The 16,979-nt window shown below is 35.7% G+C and overlaps 1 long non-coding RNA gene across 1 annotated transcript in view; it reads left to right on the forward strand.

The window, feature by feature from the left end:
• LOC110338783 overlaps positions 1 to 16,979 on the forward strand; it is a 674,342-nt gene that overhangs the window by 318,830 nt on the left and 338,533 nt on the right. The window contains exon 2 of the long non-coding RNA XR_002381314.1: positions 6,693 to 6,735. This is a non-coding gene — a long non-coding RNA (uncharacterized LOC110338783). The remainder of the gene's footprint in view (positions 1 to 6,692; positions 6,736 to 16,979) is intronic.

The raw sequence follows: 16,979 nt of genomic DNA on the forward strand, positions 1-16,979 counted from the left end.
TTTGTGACTATTGTGAAGGGAGTTGTTTCCCTAATTTCTTTCTCGTCCCATCTGTCCTTTGTGTAGAGGAAGGCCACTGGTTTGTTTGAATTAATTTTATATCCAACTACTGCACTGAAACTTTTTATCAGGCACTTAAAGTATTTAATATGCTTGAAATTCTTACACAGACCTCAACAAGTGTCCAGGTTAGAATAAAAACATACAGCTTTTAAATGCACCTAAGTATCACTTAATAATCGGAAAGTTTGAAAATTATCCTTCCTCCTGCAATGATGGAGGCTTTATGTTTGAAATATGTTAAATAAAACCTAATATAATCATACATACAGAAGCACACACATGCACATGTAGATGCACACCTGCTAGAGATATGACTCATTGGTTAAGAACACATACTGATCTTGCAGAGGACCCAAAAATTCTAGTGCCAGGAGTCTTGTCTTCCACCATCTTCTGGTCCATCTTCTGGTCTCTGATGGCAACTGCACTGGCGTATAGCCACACACACATGCACACGCACACACACACACACACACACACACACACACACAATTCAAAACAACAAATCTTTACAGTAAAACCCTAAATCATATATATATTGATTATATATGAAAACAGTATTGATTATGGTATAACATATAAAACACTTTTATTCATTGGTAACTACTTGAAAACCCCTACATGAAAAAAATAATACCTTTAACCCTTTATGAGCATATGACTGTTTGAATTTAAATGTGCTTTCACCAATAGCCTGTCATTTCAAGATATTTCCTTCATGATAATGAACTATAATGCTATTTCCCATTTCATTCAGGAAGTCTAGAAGATTCTGCTTCTGCTGCTTTCATTTCCATGCAACAGGAGGCTTTGGCACTAGGAAGCATGGGCATGATTAGGCTTTGAATAGATCAAACAGGAATGGTAGAAACACAGCGATCTAAATGCCAATATATCTTTATTTTATCCTTGGCAAGAAATTAAGCCAAGCAATAATCTCATTCTATAGTAGGGGCATGGTGTGACTTAATGAAGTTCATAGCTTCCTTAGATGGTGTTTGTGAGGTGGAAACATCTGGAGACAATGGGAAGAGTGGAAAGTTAACCTGAGCTGTATGGATGTGCCAGATGCTCACAGTTTGATTCTTGGTTTCTTCAGCAGGTGTCTGACTGACTTTGCCATTTGACTTCTGTGTATTTGTTTAACTTGAAAGAATGGTGAGAATATTCAAACCCACATTGTTATTTAGTGTCAATATAAGTTTGGTCACAAACACAAAGATTTCAGAAGAATAATGAGAGGCAAGGAAGGGATGTTTCTTTATCTTTGTTTTTGAGTCTTTTATGACTGCCCCAGCCAATTTTCTGTCTGGCAGGGAAATAAGACTCATAGCTGTGATACTTCGGCTATTCTCTCTCATCAACATGGTGTGTGCAGACTGGTTGACCATTTAAAAGATATTAGCAAGTAAAAGCTTGAAGGTCTTATGGCATACATTGCTAAAAGGCAGATTTCTGGTGTTCATGTCCCAAGCCTCTGTTTCTGTGCACCTGGGTGATGTCAATACTACTTAGCCTCACATTGGAAGATGGCAGACAACGAAATCAGATGCCTAAGGAAGAGTATGGAAAAAACAGTTCAGAAATTTAGGCTTTCTGTGGAGGAACTAGATAGATAGATGTAGGAACAAACGAACAAATTATCCACTACCTCTGTAACAGTTTAATTTTGAAACAATACTGAGAGTTTTGATCCTGGCATTTGAGTCTTCAGGATACACCCTGATTGTCACTGGTGTTTCAGAGTAAAGCACACTCTCCATTCATTCTCTCTTAGGTCCTTGTATCATTGTCATTGAGATTCGCTATCTCTCTGGTCTTAGGACAATAGTTGCATTTGAATAAGACTAAAAGCTACTTAAGTATTTGTACATATACAGATTCCCAGGCCCTTATCCTGAATGTAATTCCATATGTTTGGCAGAAAGCCCAGAATTTTACCCTTTCTGTTGCACTCATATTAATTTGATGCAGGTGAATGATTTGTGCACCACATGAGAGAAAGATTTTTTTCCCAAATTCTACCTGCTATTGAAGGAAAAATGAATATTGCATTTTTTTTCCTTTTTTAAAATGTAATTTTATTTTAGGTGACCTTTCAGAACAATTTGTTACATTTTATTAGAATCTGCTTGGTCTACTTCTTTTTCCAATTTCAGCATTTGGTATAAGGCACTCAGAGAAAAGTGACTTGAAAGCAATTTAACTACAAGCTCAAATTAATTTACGGTGAGTATAGTAAACAGCTTTTGCTTTCTGTACTTAAGTGATCAATTCCAACACCTGCTTTTCCTTCCAGATGGAGGTAATTAACATTAAAATTATTGCCTATAGCAGAGACATTTTTGATAACACAGAGCCCTCCAGCTGCATCTAGATTCCTACCCTATTAAATTAAGACAATGATAACTTCTGCGCAAAGTTATCATTAAAACTACTTCAAACCATGTGCATAGTCATTATCTCTGAAGAATTAAAATTGGCATGCTATGTGGGATACATAAGGAAGCTAAAAGTTAAAATATTTTCATAACTTTTGAGTGCTTTGCTATTAATTGGTAGTAGAATGAGCATGTAAAACCCCTATTTAACCAAAGTTCTATTCCATTGTTTCTATCTGTCTGTCACTGTACCAGTACCATGCAGTTTTTATTTTACTACACTGGGCTCGGGTCAGACTGAGGTAAAATTTGGAAAATTTTCAAAGAATTTCTGAGTAACTTTTTTAAAGTTTTATTGATAAATATCATGCTGTAAATATTACATGTTATATAAACATATATACACCAATCCCACAGTCACAGAACACTTCAGTGTAATAAGATAACTCTCCTGAATTCACTAAATAACATTTTGTAGGTGTGATGAGATGTTTTGTCAGATACTGGGGCTATAAAGAGCTGAAAAACAAGATAACTATACTGAAAAATTATCATTACAATGGATCTTAAACAGAATAACCAAGGCTCTGGAAGATGAGCTCAAAAATAGAAAGAAGGAGCCAAAGAGCATTTCAGACCAAACTCCTTATATTTCATTTAAAATCTTTCCATATCCTTAGTTTTAATAGAATGTTTTCCTGCGACAGAATGACAGATGGTTTTGTTTGTTTGTTTGTTTGTTTGTTTTGAAGCTGCTTTGTAAGTAATATGGAGGAGGTACTCATTGAGACTTTGACTTATACTGAATCTCAATGCAACATTTGATTTATTTTAAATATTTAAATACTAAACCCAAGAACCCTAAAATTGAACAGATGAAATGTCCAGTACTGTCTGATATTTGTAAATAGCACTAACTTTAATGTATTATCTGTTTTTATCATCTCATGCATGAGACTAGGCTTTTCTTAAAAAAAAAAAAAAAAAAAAATGACTTCTTTGGGCAAAGTAATGAGTGCCAATTGGAACTTTTAGGTAACTTAGTGGGAATTAAAGATTTATACTGTGCAAAACACATACACACACAAGAAAAACACACAGAAGCACAAAAATACACTTGTATACATAAACAAGTCACCCGGTTTACTGTAGTAACATTCTTGAAATATATTGCAAACAATGATTTAACATATACGAAGTCCATTCCTACAATTTTTATAGAAAATATTGCATCATTTTCTTCTTAGCCCAGAGCCAAAGATTATGACAAATCTTGATTAATGTATGAGGAAATCATATTTAATGTGTATTATAGATTTATTCACTCTGACTTACAGTAAGCAGATTTATACATTATGCTTGTATAAAGCTCATATTAATGTGGATATTTCCCATAAAGTATATCACAGACATTTTGTGGGCTCATGAATAACAGTCTAAACCTCATAACCAAAATTCTCCTAGCAATTTTAAAGGCAAAATCACCAGGAGAAATAAAAAAAAAAAAAAAGTTTAAAAAAAAAGAGTGAAATGATGCTTATATGAAGGTCAAAACTTGCAATAAGGCATCTGTACAGTGGCAACATACCAGGTGCTCTGAGCATCACTGCAGAGGGCACTTACACCAGACATTCTGAACATAACTATAGTTCTCTCTCTCTCTCTCTCTCTCTCTCTCTCTCTCTCTCTCTCTCTCTCTCTCTCTTGCTCACATTTTGTGTGTCTCACTTTAAGTATATTCAAAGTAGAACTAGCTTCAGAGAATATTTTGCCACCCCCTTCCTTATATTTATTTACTTTTTTGGAAATAGTAACTAAAATAAGTTTATTTCCTCCTTTTCTTCATACTAGAATTTTACAGACACTGTCAACTTATCATTGTATTGATCAGTTTTTTGTCAGCACATCCTGAGGTCACCTGGAAAGACCTAACCAGAAATGAAAGAATGCCTCCCTCAGGCTGGCTTGGAAACAAGCATGTGGGCATTTGCTTATTAGTGAAGGCTGTGGGTGGGTCCAATTTCCCACGAAGGGTATCATGTTCAAGCAGAAGGTCTTAGGTTAAATAAGAAAGAAGAGGGAAAAATAAAAATATTAAGAACACAGGGTGATCAATGCAAGCAAAGGAGCAGCACTCCTCTACTGCCTGTGTTTCAGTTCTCACCTCCAAGTTCCAGCTAGAGTTCCTTCCTAGACTTCCCTTCACGAGGAACTGGAGGAACTGAACTGGAATATACCCATTCTTCCTCCATGTGACACTTATCACATATTGTTCATCACAGCAATAAACACCAAACTTCAAGAATTATTAGAAATCATTAACATTGGATTGCAACCCATTAGACATCTTCTATCATTTGGCAATCTTTTAAAGACATTCTTAGGATATTGGGCAATTGAAGAGAGTTAAATGCATTATGAATTACTTTATAGTAAAGTATGTTACTTTATGTTGAAGATTTTGTCTTGTGACTTATCCCTGAACATCATTTCAGCATTGAAAAATTGTAAAGCAAATGTAAGCAAATCAATTGGCAAGCAAAATATTTTTCCTGTGTTCTTGAGAAAAATCATAAACATCTCATGTCTAAAATTCTGACCTTCTAATTGCTCTAGAATTCTCTCTATATATTTTTTCATAAATTTACTCACTACAAATCACCTGCATCACATTTTCTAATAGTGTGATATTTAAATAATATTATTTAAATTATTAAATGTTCATTAATAAAATTCATTAAAGAAAATTATTTAGACTGTAACTGGGGTTTAGACCATTGCAGAAAACTAAACTAGTGGAGCCCAGTAGCAACCAATAGATATACATTCAATTCCCACACTTAAGGTTCACAGGGATAGGGGTGATGTTGGATGGTTGTAAAAACAAGTGTATCAGAGAGTTTGCTATGGGATTTTTGTTATCTGTGGATGTCAGAAGCTTCACTAATAAAGTTTCAACAAAAACAGAAAATAATAATAGACATGTTACAGTGAATAGGGTGGGGAGTGTGGAAGGACTCAAGTCTACATAAAGGATTATATGCAAATAAGAAATGAAGAGAGCTGGAGAAATAGTCTTCCACAGGGAAGATCAACCACGTGGTTATTATAAAATGGGCAATGGTCCACCCAGAAATGAATATATAAGTAACATCATGCAGAAAGAGTTGTTATTTTTAATATATTTAGTGATATATGAGTATATTTATGTATATATACATATATATATATATATATGTATATATATATGTGTAATGAAATAGATGTTGTGAATTTGAAAGAGTGCAAGGACGATTATAAGTGAGAGTTTGAAGGAAGAAAAAGGAATAGGGGAATGATTTAATTATATGATAATCTCAAAACATAAATTAAAATTTAAAAAGAATAAAAATCTGCATAGTACTTGGGCTTTATAAGATATAAAATATGTGTTCATTTATTTATACAATTTATTCTGAAACAGGTAGCTTTCTCAGTTTGTTGTGACCATAATTATACAATATATATATATATATATATATATATATATATATATATATATATATACACACACAAATGTTGTACCTGAAATGCAACCCAGAATATTTGTGGAGCAAAGATATTAGTATTCTACTTCACCAGCACTTCAATGGTGGGAAAGGTGCAAGCTTAGCTTTGATTATGTATTTGTGATGAATTGAGGATCTGCAAATCATTTCTTTTGAGTCTTGGTGCATATTAATGTTGGGGAGACAAATATTTCTCTAAAGTGATGGGTATATTGTCGTGATTTCCTGAAGCTGCCTTCACTTCTGACAGCTTCATGGCGATTAGGGGGTTCCAACATCTGGCCTGTGGACTTGAGCCAAGAGCTAAGAATATGGCAGAATGTTGATATATCCCTTGTGACCACATAGATTTCTATTGTGTTTTCCAGACCCATTTATGGTTTATCTTAAAATAGAAAATGCTATCTAAATTAAACATTCCATTTTGACCCTCCAACTCAGTCAGTCAGGTACTACTTCCTCATATGCTCTCTCTAACCTCCACCCATCACTGTCCTTCCGAGAGAAGTATGCAGCTAAGCTAGCTATGAACCAGCAATCCTGGGCCAAAATTCAGCTGCTACCATTCTGTGTTAAGAATTAAAGGGTGGGAGGAGTTAAATACCCAGGAGTTAAATGAATGACCAGTATAATAATTTGAGATGAATGTTTTATATGTTCATTATTATATGTTAATTATATTTTTTTTTATTCTTTTAAGGTCAATTTTGTTTGGAAATGAATGTTAAGAAAAGCATTGACTGGTAAGCGACCACATCTCTGTGTTTGCTCATTTTGTTCAGTGTATATTCTACATTTTTTCTAGCTTTGCAGTTCTCAAGTGAAGTCACTAAGAAATAGTACATACCTATAGGTTTGCTAAGGAATATTTAAAAAAATCAAACCATGTATTCTCAAAAATGGTAACAAAACATATTTAAGTAATTTCATCACAACATGTTTTTATTTTTTTTTCTGACAGTTAATTTGAAAATCATAGAGGATTTGGAGGATTTAATATAATAAGAGAAGCATGCATTTTTGTTATTCATGAGTTATAAGGGTTGAAATAGCTGTTATTACGAAGTAGGAGGTTTTACAGTAATGAAGAGCATTCCAGATGTGTTTCCTATAGAATACATTAGATCTTTTGTGAAAGGTTTCATGGACTTAAATAAAGGGGCTACAAATCTCTGAAACACAAGGATCTACTTTTTACCTTGTGAATTGCATCAGATGGTTTGTTCAAGAGACAAATTTTATGGTGTTTGAACCTGTTCTTTTTGTAGGAAAACAGTTTTATATACAAGGTATCCGTGCGTGAAGTAACAGTGCAAGGGCGGTTTTGTAGGTCGTAACGTGGGGATTCAGAAAAGACTACGCATGTGTTTCCATTTGTTTTCTTCATTTAAGTAGTGTAAAATTATGTTTTTAAATATATCTCATGCTAGTCAAACAGGAGCTGCTTCTAGGGTTAACTGATGAAAGTCAATTGCATACCATTAACTCTGATTGTTAATATGCTATGGTGATAATATTTTTTCCCATATCATTCCCTTACACATTCAGTTTGTGAGAGGACCTCATCTGGTAGCACCCCAGATCAATAAGAGAATGTAAAGGAATTCCAAGCTAAATAGTAAGATTCAGTATAGAACAGACTGAAAGAATTGGCTAGTGAGCTTTGTAAATAATTTGTGGAAACCTTGAAAGATTGGAATTGAGGAAAGTGGTATATGATGTAATGAAACAAATAACTAGAAAAATACAAGAGTAGCAAAACTTCAGTTTGTAAAATGGGAATTAAAAACATCTGGTTTAATATGCATTCATCTATTTTATGATTGATTTCCTTAAAATATGCAAGGCAGGTTTAAATTCATCACTAAACATATTCAGCATATTTGTTTCTTTTTCCTTAATTGGACACTTCCAATGGCACTCATATTTATGAGAACTGCAATGTAGGATATTGTAAAAGGACATAAAGGAAACCTTAACAATTACTTTTAATGCAACTACTAATGAATATATCTATAAAATACCCCACATTTAAGGCTCAGAAATCATTGCAGAAGAGGTGCATAAAAGGTTGTAAAAGCTAGAGGACCAGGAAGTTTTCTGTGAGATTATTTTTCTTAGTATATTTGAAGTTAACTCCGTAAGATCTTACCAATATGACTGTCCAATCATGAATTGAACATGGACATGCCAAACTAGGCCTGGAAAAGCTTAAAAGACCTCAACTCTACACAAAGAAATATGTGTCAGCTGTCAGTTAAGGAAAACTTGTTGCGGGAGAGGTGGTCTATCCTAGGGCAAGCATATCAACCAGGTTCTCCAGTGTCAAAAGGTCAGCCCTAAAATCATATATACAAATAACATTTTATGGACTGAAGAGATTGTATTAGATACATGCACACACAGAGAAACACACACAATTATACTTAGTGAAATAAGAAAACGGTGATTTTTGGACAAGAGTGAGGAATTGGAAGTGGGAAGTTTTGGAGGGAAGAAAGGGGAGGGAGAAAAGCTGTAATTATTGTCTCAAATGTTTACAAAAGTAAAAAAAAAAAAAAGTAAAAAAAAAAGCAAGACTTGACAGAGCCAGTTATTAATTAGCTGTACTAGGAAGGTGGAACTAACACTGGATATTTAATATTTGAATGTTATAGACCTTGAAACTGACTTGAAGCCTTGAAATTGAGTGCTGAATCCTCTATTCACAACAAGTGTTATTGCTGCTATTCCTGTGTTTAACTTAAGATAATATAAGATAATGAAATATACAAATGTCAACCTCCTGTAAAGAAAAAATACTGACTTAGCTGTGATATTACATCAGGCACATAAAAATAGATCCACACACATAACTCCAGTACTCCATGTAAGTGTATGAAAAAGCACAGGCACTTTCTTGTACATATGGCTATTTTTTAAAACAAATGAAATGTGATATTTAGTACATAGAAAATAATGTCTTGATATCATTACTAGGAACTCATGATAGGTATAAGCACCTTTTTATTTGGGTCCAAATATAAAGTGAAAGTTACAGTAAATTGAAATGGAGCAATTTTAAAATGAGTCACAGTGAGTGAAAAATTGGGATTCTCTCATTAAAACACTCTAATTCCTTTAAGTGTTCTTGCATAGCTCTAAGTGTACCTATTGACTTTCCAACATAATAAAATAACAATTGGCCATACCCCAAACAATATCAGGAAGATAGATTTCACAAGATTTTAGTCTCATCAAGTAATTAGTTAAACAGAATTCATTAAATCCTACTAAACATGACTTTATAAAAAGCATTTTGTTAATAAAATCTTGTATCATTTTCTATTAACTTTTACCATTTAACTTTTTCTCAAAGGCAGCTCGTTGTTAATATGCAGCCTATCATCTCAGTTGTCTTTTAATTCTCCTAATGTACCAGTTTCACTTGGGTTTTATGCTCCGATATTTATTCTCTCTCTTTCCCCATAATGTTGGTAGTATTAGATACATTTTCATAACCCTAAAGTTTTTCTATCTAATCCTACTTGGGAGAAATTGCATCCTACACAATCTCACGTTGTAGTGGTATTATCTACATAAAACTTCTCATGTTCTATCTTTTCACAGTTGCAATTGGATACTAAATACCTCCCCACACACATATGCACTAATCTGCCACAAAACACAGCCCAAAGTAAAGTCCCAATTAATTTAATCAGTGATATGAAATCTAATTAAAAGTACGTCTAGCCACCCATAACTGTAAGAGATGCAACTTGCTTCACTGTGTATTCCCAGAGTCTAAGGTAAAAGATATTTACATAATCTCAAATTATCTTCCCACAAGATGCAGATCACTTCAAAGGAGACTACAATAGCTTTAGACCAGAAAACTCAAAAGATTATGGTATCTCTGCAATAATAATAATAATAATAATAATAATAATAATAATAATAACCTGAATCTACTCATTGAAGCAAGTCAGATAACTCAAAACTGAGGGCCATTTCTCATGAGTTCTGCGTGTGACTCAAGAAAAGCAAAGGATGAAAAAAGGCTCAGAGCAGTTTCTGATAAAGGAGTGGCTTAGCTGTTATGACAATAAATGAGCCATGTGCTCCTGAATCAAGCATTAGTGGGAAAATGACAAAATTTAAATAAAAATTTATATTATATAATAGAATGTCCATGTTATTTCCAGTTTGGGAGGATTTGGGTCTCAACTTCCGTGTCATGCATATCATATATCCTGCATATCAAATTACAATACAATTAATAATAGTAGCAAAATTATAGTTTTGAAGTATTTTATGGTTGGGGATCACAACATGAGGGTTGCAGCATTAGGAAGGGTGAGAAGAACTAACTTGGGTACTTAATGCCACAAATCATTGAAAGATGGAAACTGGTGGTACTGTTGCCTTTATTGCCTATGGAGAATATGTTTTGAAGCTTATATGCTTCAACATAATGAGAATGTTACCTCCTACATTCTATACCAATCATAGCAATAGGGCGGCAGCTCTTTTTCACCTGCAGAAGGCAAGAAGAGTGTTTGAAGTGTGTTCTGGAGAGCAACAGATAGGATACAGTCCTGTGCTTGCACAAGATATATGACAACTCAGATCAATAGCCATGCCATTTGGACTGTGGTCCATCAATAAAGTGGTAACGTCTACATGGTCTAAAAGTGTTCAATATGGAGAATGTTCCAGCAAAGTTTCTCCCTCACATACTTTTATATGTTAACCAGGTAAAGTAGTTTGGAAACATGCTGGTTGGGTGGGATACTGTGCAAAAGTGCCCTTAAGTAAGAAAATAATAAATTAAAAAATATGTTTGAACATTTTGGTATCTGTTCTAAGATAATGAGGCTTCTTACATTAGAGTTCAGTTTCTTACAGTAACAAGTTATGTAGGCTTGTTTTACTCCCTGTATTCATATCACTTTGCTGTGTGTTACATATACAAATCAAATTTTGGGTCATTGAAAGTACTCTATACACCCATACATGCATTTGTGTGTTTAAGTGGTTAAGATAAAAAGAGGATAGTTTCAAGCATGCACAAACAGAGAGAATCACAATCCAAGGCTCCAGAGCTTATAAAATAGTTTCGTGGCACGATTGCATTTTGTGTGTGTGTGTGTGTGTGTGTGTGTGTGTGTGTCTGCCTGTGTGTGTGTGCATGTGTTTGTGTGTGTGTGTAATTTTACAGTATGTACATTTGTCAAAATTTTCCTTAAAGAAGATTAGTTTCAAATATTATTATTAGTGGCATTTGAGTATTAACTTATTGTTTATGATACATAAAATTATGTGAACCACAATTTTAGGGCCTTGATAAAGCTTGTTGACTGACCGATTTTCACAAATATTCATAATAATAATGATGCATGTTATTGTATCATTTGCCAACAGGACGCTAACTGAGTGCAATGATTTGTTGGCAATGTAAATCATACGAATATACATATCTTCTTTGCCAACAGGAAACTGAGTGCAATGATTTGTTGGCAATGTAAATCATACAAATATACATATCTTCTAACTATCTGGAGAAAACACAAGGATACAGTTTTCCAGGAAACAATTCACATTCCTATAGCTTACAGCTGAGAGTGAAGGTTCAGGAATGACCCAAAAAGCTATCTCTGAGACTAATAGAATATATTCACATTAAATTTCCCTGTACTTTGATATCATCGTAGAGTGGGCTATGAAGCAATGTCTACACATCACAGACAATAGATAAGAGATTGCTGTTTGGAGTCATAGTGGATAAGTATGTACAGTGAAAACTGCCTCTGTTGCAAATGAAACCTAGCTTTTACAGTGATCATTGTTGATTCTGTAAGAGTTGAATCTTACAATAAGGCAGATAATGGCCCCTAAGCAAGAGATTCACATCCTATCTCTGGATACCTTGAATAGATTGTAATTTATGAAAATGTGACCTAATAGTCTTAATATGAGAACAGTTAACCTGATTTATCTTATTGAGACCAATATAATGATACTTCACTCTGTTCTTCACTCTGACAATGTAGTCAGAGTGAAGAATTGACAGATGCACAGGACAGAGGGATACAGATCTATAATCCTGAGTGATATGGGTATTCAAGAGATACCAGAGTAAATATTTAAGTAAGTAGGGAGAGTCATGGAATGATTTTGAAAAACAAATTTTCTTTCCCCTAACTCTTCCATAGGGTTTCCCAAGCTCAGGCGAATGCTTTGTTGTGAGTATCTGCATCTGTCTCAGCCAGCTGCTGGTAGAACTTCTCAGAGGACAGCCATGCTTGTCTCTTGTCTGCAAGTGCAACATAGCATCAGTAATAGGGTCAGAGTTTGGTACCTGCCCATGGGATGGACCCCAAGTTGGGCCAGTCACTGGTTGACAATTCACTCAAAGTATATTTCATATTTGTCCCAAATTGTTCCTTTTAAACAGGAACAATTCTCAGTTGAAAATTTGAAGTGGGTGGGTGATCCCATCTCTCTACTGGGTGCCCTATCTAACTACTGGAGGCAGTCTCTTCAGGTTCCATCTCCTGACTGTTGGATTTTTGGCTAAGGTTACCCATATTGAGTCCTGGGAGTCTCCCCCATCCCAGGTCTTTGGGACTTTCTAGAAGTTCCTCCAAACCCCATTCCTACCCCTGCATATTTTCATTCATTTTCCTGGCCCTCTGTGCCTCTCTCCTCTCTCCTCACCCCCACACATGATCCCGCCTTTATTCCCCTTCTCTCTCCAGCCCAGGTCTGTCTGTGTCTCTTCCTCCCATGATTATTTTGTTCTTCGTGTAAGTGGGATTGAAACATTCTCACTTGGAACTTCCTTTTTCTTTAACTTCTTAGTGACTGTGGGATGTATCATGGGTATTCTGAGTTTGGAGACTAATATCCACTTATCAGTGAGTACATACCATGTATGTCCTTTTGGGTTTGGGTTATCTCACTCATGATGATATTTTCTACTTCCATCTATTTCCTTCTGAAATTCATGATATCCTTGTTTATAACAGCTGAGTTACATCCCATTGTGTAAGTGAACCACATTTTCTTTATTCATTCTTCAGTTGAAGGACATCTGGGTTGTTTATAATTTCTGGCTATTGCAAATAAGGCTACTATGAACATAGTGGAGCATGTGTCCTTGTGGTATGATGGAGCAGTATAGCTGGATTTTTAGGTAGAACTATTTCTGATTTTCTGAGTGTACTGGCTAGTTTTGTGTCAACTTGACACAGGCTGGAGTTTTTACAGAGAAAGGAACTTCAGTTGGGGAAATGCCTTCAAGAGATCCAGCTGTAAGGCATTTTCTCAATTATTGATCAAGGGGTGGGGGTCCTCTTGTGGGTGGTGCCATCTCTGGGCTGGTAGTCTTGTTTCTATAAGAGAGCAAGCTGAGCAAGCCAGGGGAAGCAAGCCAGTAAGGAACATCCCTCCATGACCTCTATGTCAGCTCCTACTTTCTGACCCACTTGAGTTCCAGTTCTGACTTCCTTGGTGATGAACAGCAGTATGGACGTGTAAGCTGAATAAACCCTCTCCTCCCCAATTGCTTCTTGGTCATGATGTTTGTGAAGGAATAGAAACCCTGACTAAGACACTGAGGAACTGCAAAATTGATTTCGAAAGTGGTTGTATCAGTTTGAAATCCCATCAGTTATTAAGGAGTGTTCCTCATTCTCTACATCCTGGCCTGCATGTGCTGTTACTTGAGTTTTTATGGCAACCCCATAGGAAGACCAATAGTGTGAACTAACCTGGACCCCTGGAAGCTCCAAGAGACTAAGCTGGTACAAGGTCCCTGGCATATATGTAGGAAACGAATACCTTGTCTGGTCTCAGTTAAGAAAGATGTATCTAATCCTGTAGAGATTTGATGCCCAGGGGAGGAAGGAATGCTGGGGGAAGTGGGCACCCTCTCAGAGTTGAAGTGGAGGGGGAATGGGCAAAAGAACTCTACAAGGGAGACTGCGATGGCAGCAAAATTTAGGATGTAAATAAATACAATAATTGATTAATAATAATTAAAAACAAACAGAACTCTTACCCTCTATGCTCTTGTTTCTTTCTCTTGCCTCTTGCCCCTTACTCCAAATTCCCTTCCCCCCTCTCTCCACTTGGCCATGGCTGTCACCCTTTCTCTACTCTCTCCTTCTCTCTGCCTTTCTCTTTGTCTGCTTCCTCTTAACTTCCATCCCCATGCCCTGAATAAACTCTATTCTATACTAAAAAAATAAATAAATAAAACAGCGAATAAATATGATCATTAAAACAAATGCATTTGGCAAGATTAATTTTCAAACTTAATAGGATATAGAGTATTAACAAATCTACCCATATAGGAAATTTTTCTTTTCAAATAAACTTTTAAATTTATACTTTAATTGTTGTTATTTTGTGATTTGTATTAACCTTTTCTTTAAAACTTACACATTACCAGCCAGTCATTTCTGATAGGGAGTGTAAATCACTCTTCCAATCATTCTGACTAAAGTTCTGTGCTGATGCTTATGGACCTTGTTAGCACACTGAATAATGTCATGGAACAAGTGTAAATTAACTAATCGATTAGATGTGAGTCCATGTCTTAGTAAGAGAAACTGATAACATTGTAGACTTCATAGACATAGTCACTGTTATTTTTAATTTTAGACAAGGATATTTTGGCAGTAGTGTAGATGCATCAGAAACAATAAGTTCAAAGGAGTTTTGACAATAGCAGAGGAAGACAGTTTCCTTGGTTCATTAAGCAGAAGTAACTCATTTGAGTTCTTTGACAAAAACTTAAATTCTTTGTATATATTGGATATTAGCCCTCTATCTGATGTAGGGTTGGTAAAGATCTTTTTCCAATCTTTTGGTTGCACCTTTGTCCTATTGACCGTGTCCTTTGCCTTAAAGAAGCTCTGTAATTTTAAGAGATCCCATTTCTCAATTCTTGATCTTAGAGCTTAAGCTTTTGGTGTCAGTTCAGGAAAATTTCCCCTGTGCCCTTGTGTTTGAGGATCTTCCCCACTTTCTTTCCTTTTTAGTTTCAGGGTATCTGTTTTTTTTTTTTTTTTTTTTTTTTTTGGAGGTCCTCGATTGACTCAACCTTGATCTTTGTACAAAGAGATAAGAATGGATCCATTTTCGTTCTTCTACATATTCACTGCCAGTTGAACTAGCACCTTTTGTTGAAAATGCTGTATTTTTTTCAGTGGATAGTTTTAGCACCTTGTCAAAGATCAAGTGGCCATAGGTATGCGGGTTTATTTCTGGGTCTTCAATTCTATTCCAATGATCTACCTTCCTGTAACTGTACTAATATCATGAAGATTTTATCACAAGAACCAAATAACCCTATTAAAATTGGGGTACAGAGCTAAACAAAGAATTCTCAACTGAAGAATACCAAATGGATGAAAAGCACCTAAAGAAAATTTCAACATAATTGGTCATCAGGGAAATGCAAAACAAAGCAACCCTGAGATTTTACCTCACACCAGTCAGAATGACTAAGGTCAGCACTCAAGTGACAGCAGATGCTGGTGAGGAATTAGAGAAAGAGGAACACTCCTCTATTGCTGGTGGGATTGCAAGCTGTTACAATCACTCTGGAAATCAGTTAGGTGGTTCTTCAGAAAGTTGGACATAGTACTACCTGAGGACCTAGCTATACAACTCCTGGGCATATACCTAGATGATGCTCCAAAATGTAATAAGGACACATGCTCCACTATGTTTATAGTAGCCTTACTTACAATAGCCAGAAACTGGAAAGATCCCAGATATCCCTCAAAAGAGGAATGGATACAGAAAATGTGGTACATTACACAATGGAATTAAAAACAACGACTTCATGAAATTCTTAGGCAAATGGATTGAAGTAGAAAATAATCATCCTGAGTGAGGTAACCCAATCACAAAAACACAATCACAACCAAACAAAAAAACTCCACATGGTATGTACTCACTGATAAGTGGATATTTGCCCAAAATTCAAAATACTCAAGATATAATTCACAGAACACACGAAGCTCAAGAAGAAGGAAGACCAAAGTGTGGATACATCGATACTTCTTAGAATTGGGATCACAATACTCATGGGAGAAGATTCAAAGACAAAGTGTGGAGTAGAAACTGAAGGAAAGGCCATCCAGTGACTATCCCACCTGGGAATCTATGCCATATACAGTTTTATAAAATACAGACACTATTGCGATGCCAACAAGAGCTTGCTGACAGGTGCCTGATATAGCTGTCTCCTAAGAGCCTCTGCCAGTGCCTGACAAATACAGAAGTGGATGTTCACAGCCATCCATTGGACTGAGAACAGGATCCCCCAATGGAGGAGCTAGAGAAAAAACAAAGGAACTGAAGGGGTTTGCAGCCCCATAAGAGGAACCACAGTGTGAACCAACCAGTTCCCCCCAGAGCTCCCAGGGACTAAACCACCAGCCAAAGAGTAGACATGGAAGGACTCATGGCTCCAGCCCTTATGTAGCAGAGGATGTCCTTGTGGGACATCAGTGAGGGGAGAGGCCCTTGGTTCTGTGAAGACTCCATGCCCCAGTGTAGGGGAATGCCAGGACAGGGAAGCAGGAGTGGGTGGAATAGTAACCAGGTGGAGGGGGGGATGCGATAGGGGGTGTTTCGGAGGAAAAATGAGGAAAAGGGATAACATTTGAAATGTTAAAAAAAATGTCTAATAATAAAAAACCCTAAATTCTTCCTATTTTGTAGATGAAACTAACATAAAAGAGGATAAATATTCATTCTAGTTCAGACTATATCCTTTTGTTGTCCTTGTTCATGGCATTTCTGTGTTCATCTTTATGAATGCCAACATACACTTGTTTATCTATTTGTGAAAACAGCAAATTCCTAAAATGCCAGGAATGCACTAAAACTAAGATTTATTTCACCAAAAGCTTCCAATTATCACTACAGATTTTAATCTCTCTCTCTCTCTCTCTCTCTCTCTCTCTCTCTCTCTCTCTCTCTCTCT

The sequence above is a fragment of the Mus pahari genome, chromosome 1, assembly GCF_900095145.1.
Source record: "Mus pahari chromosome 1, PAHARI_EIJ_v1.1, whole genome shotgun sequence".
Classification (NCBI taxonomy): domain Eukaryota; kingdom Metazoa; phylum Chordata; class Mammalia; order Rodentia; family Muridae; genus Mus; species Mus pahari.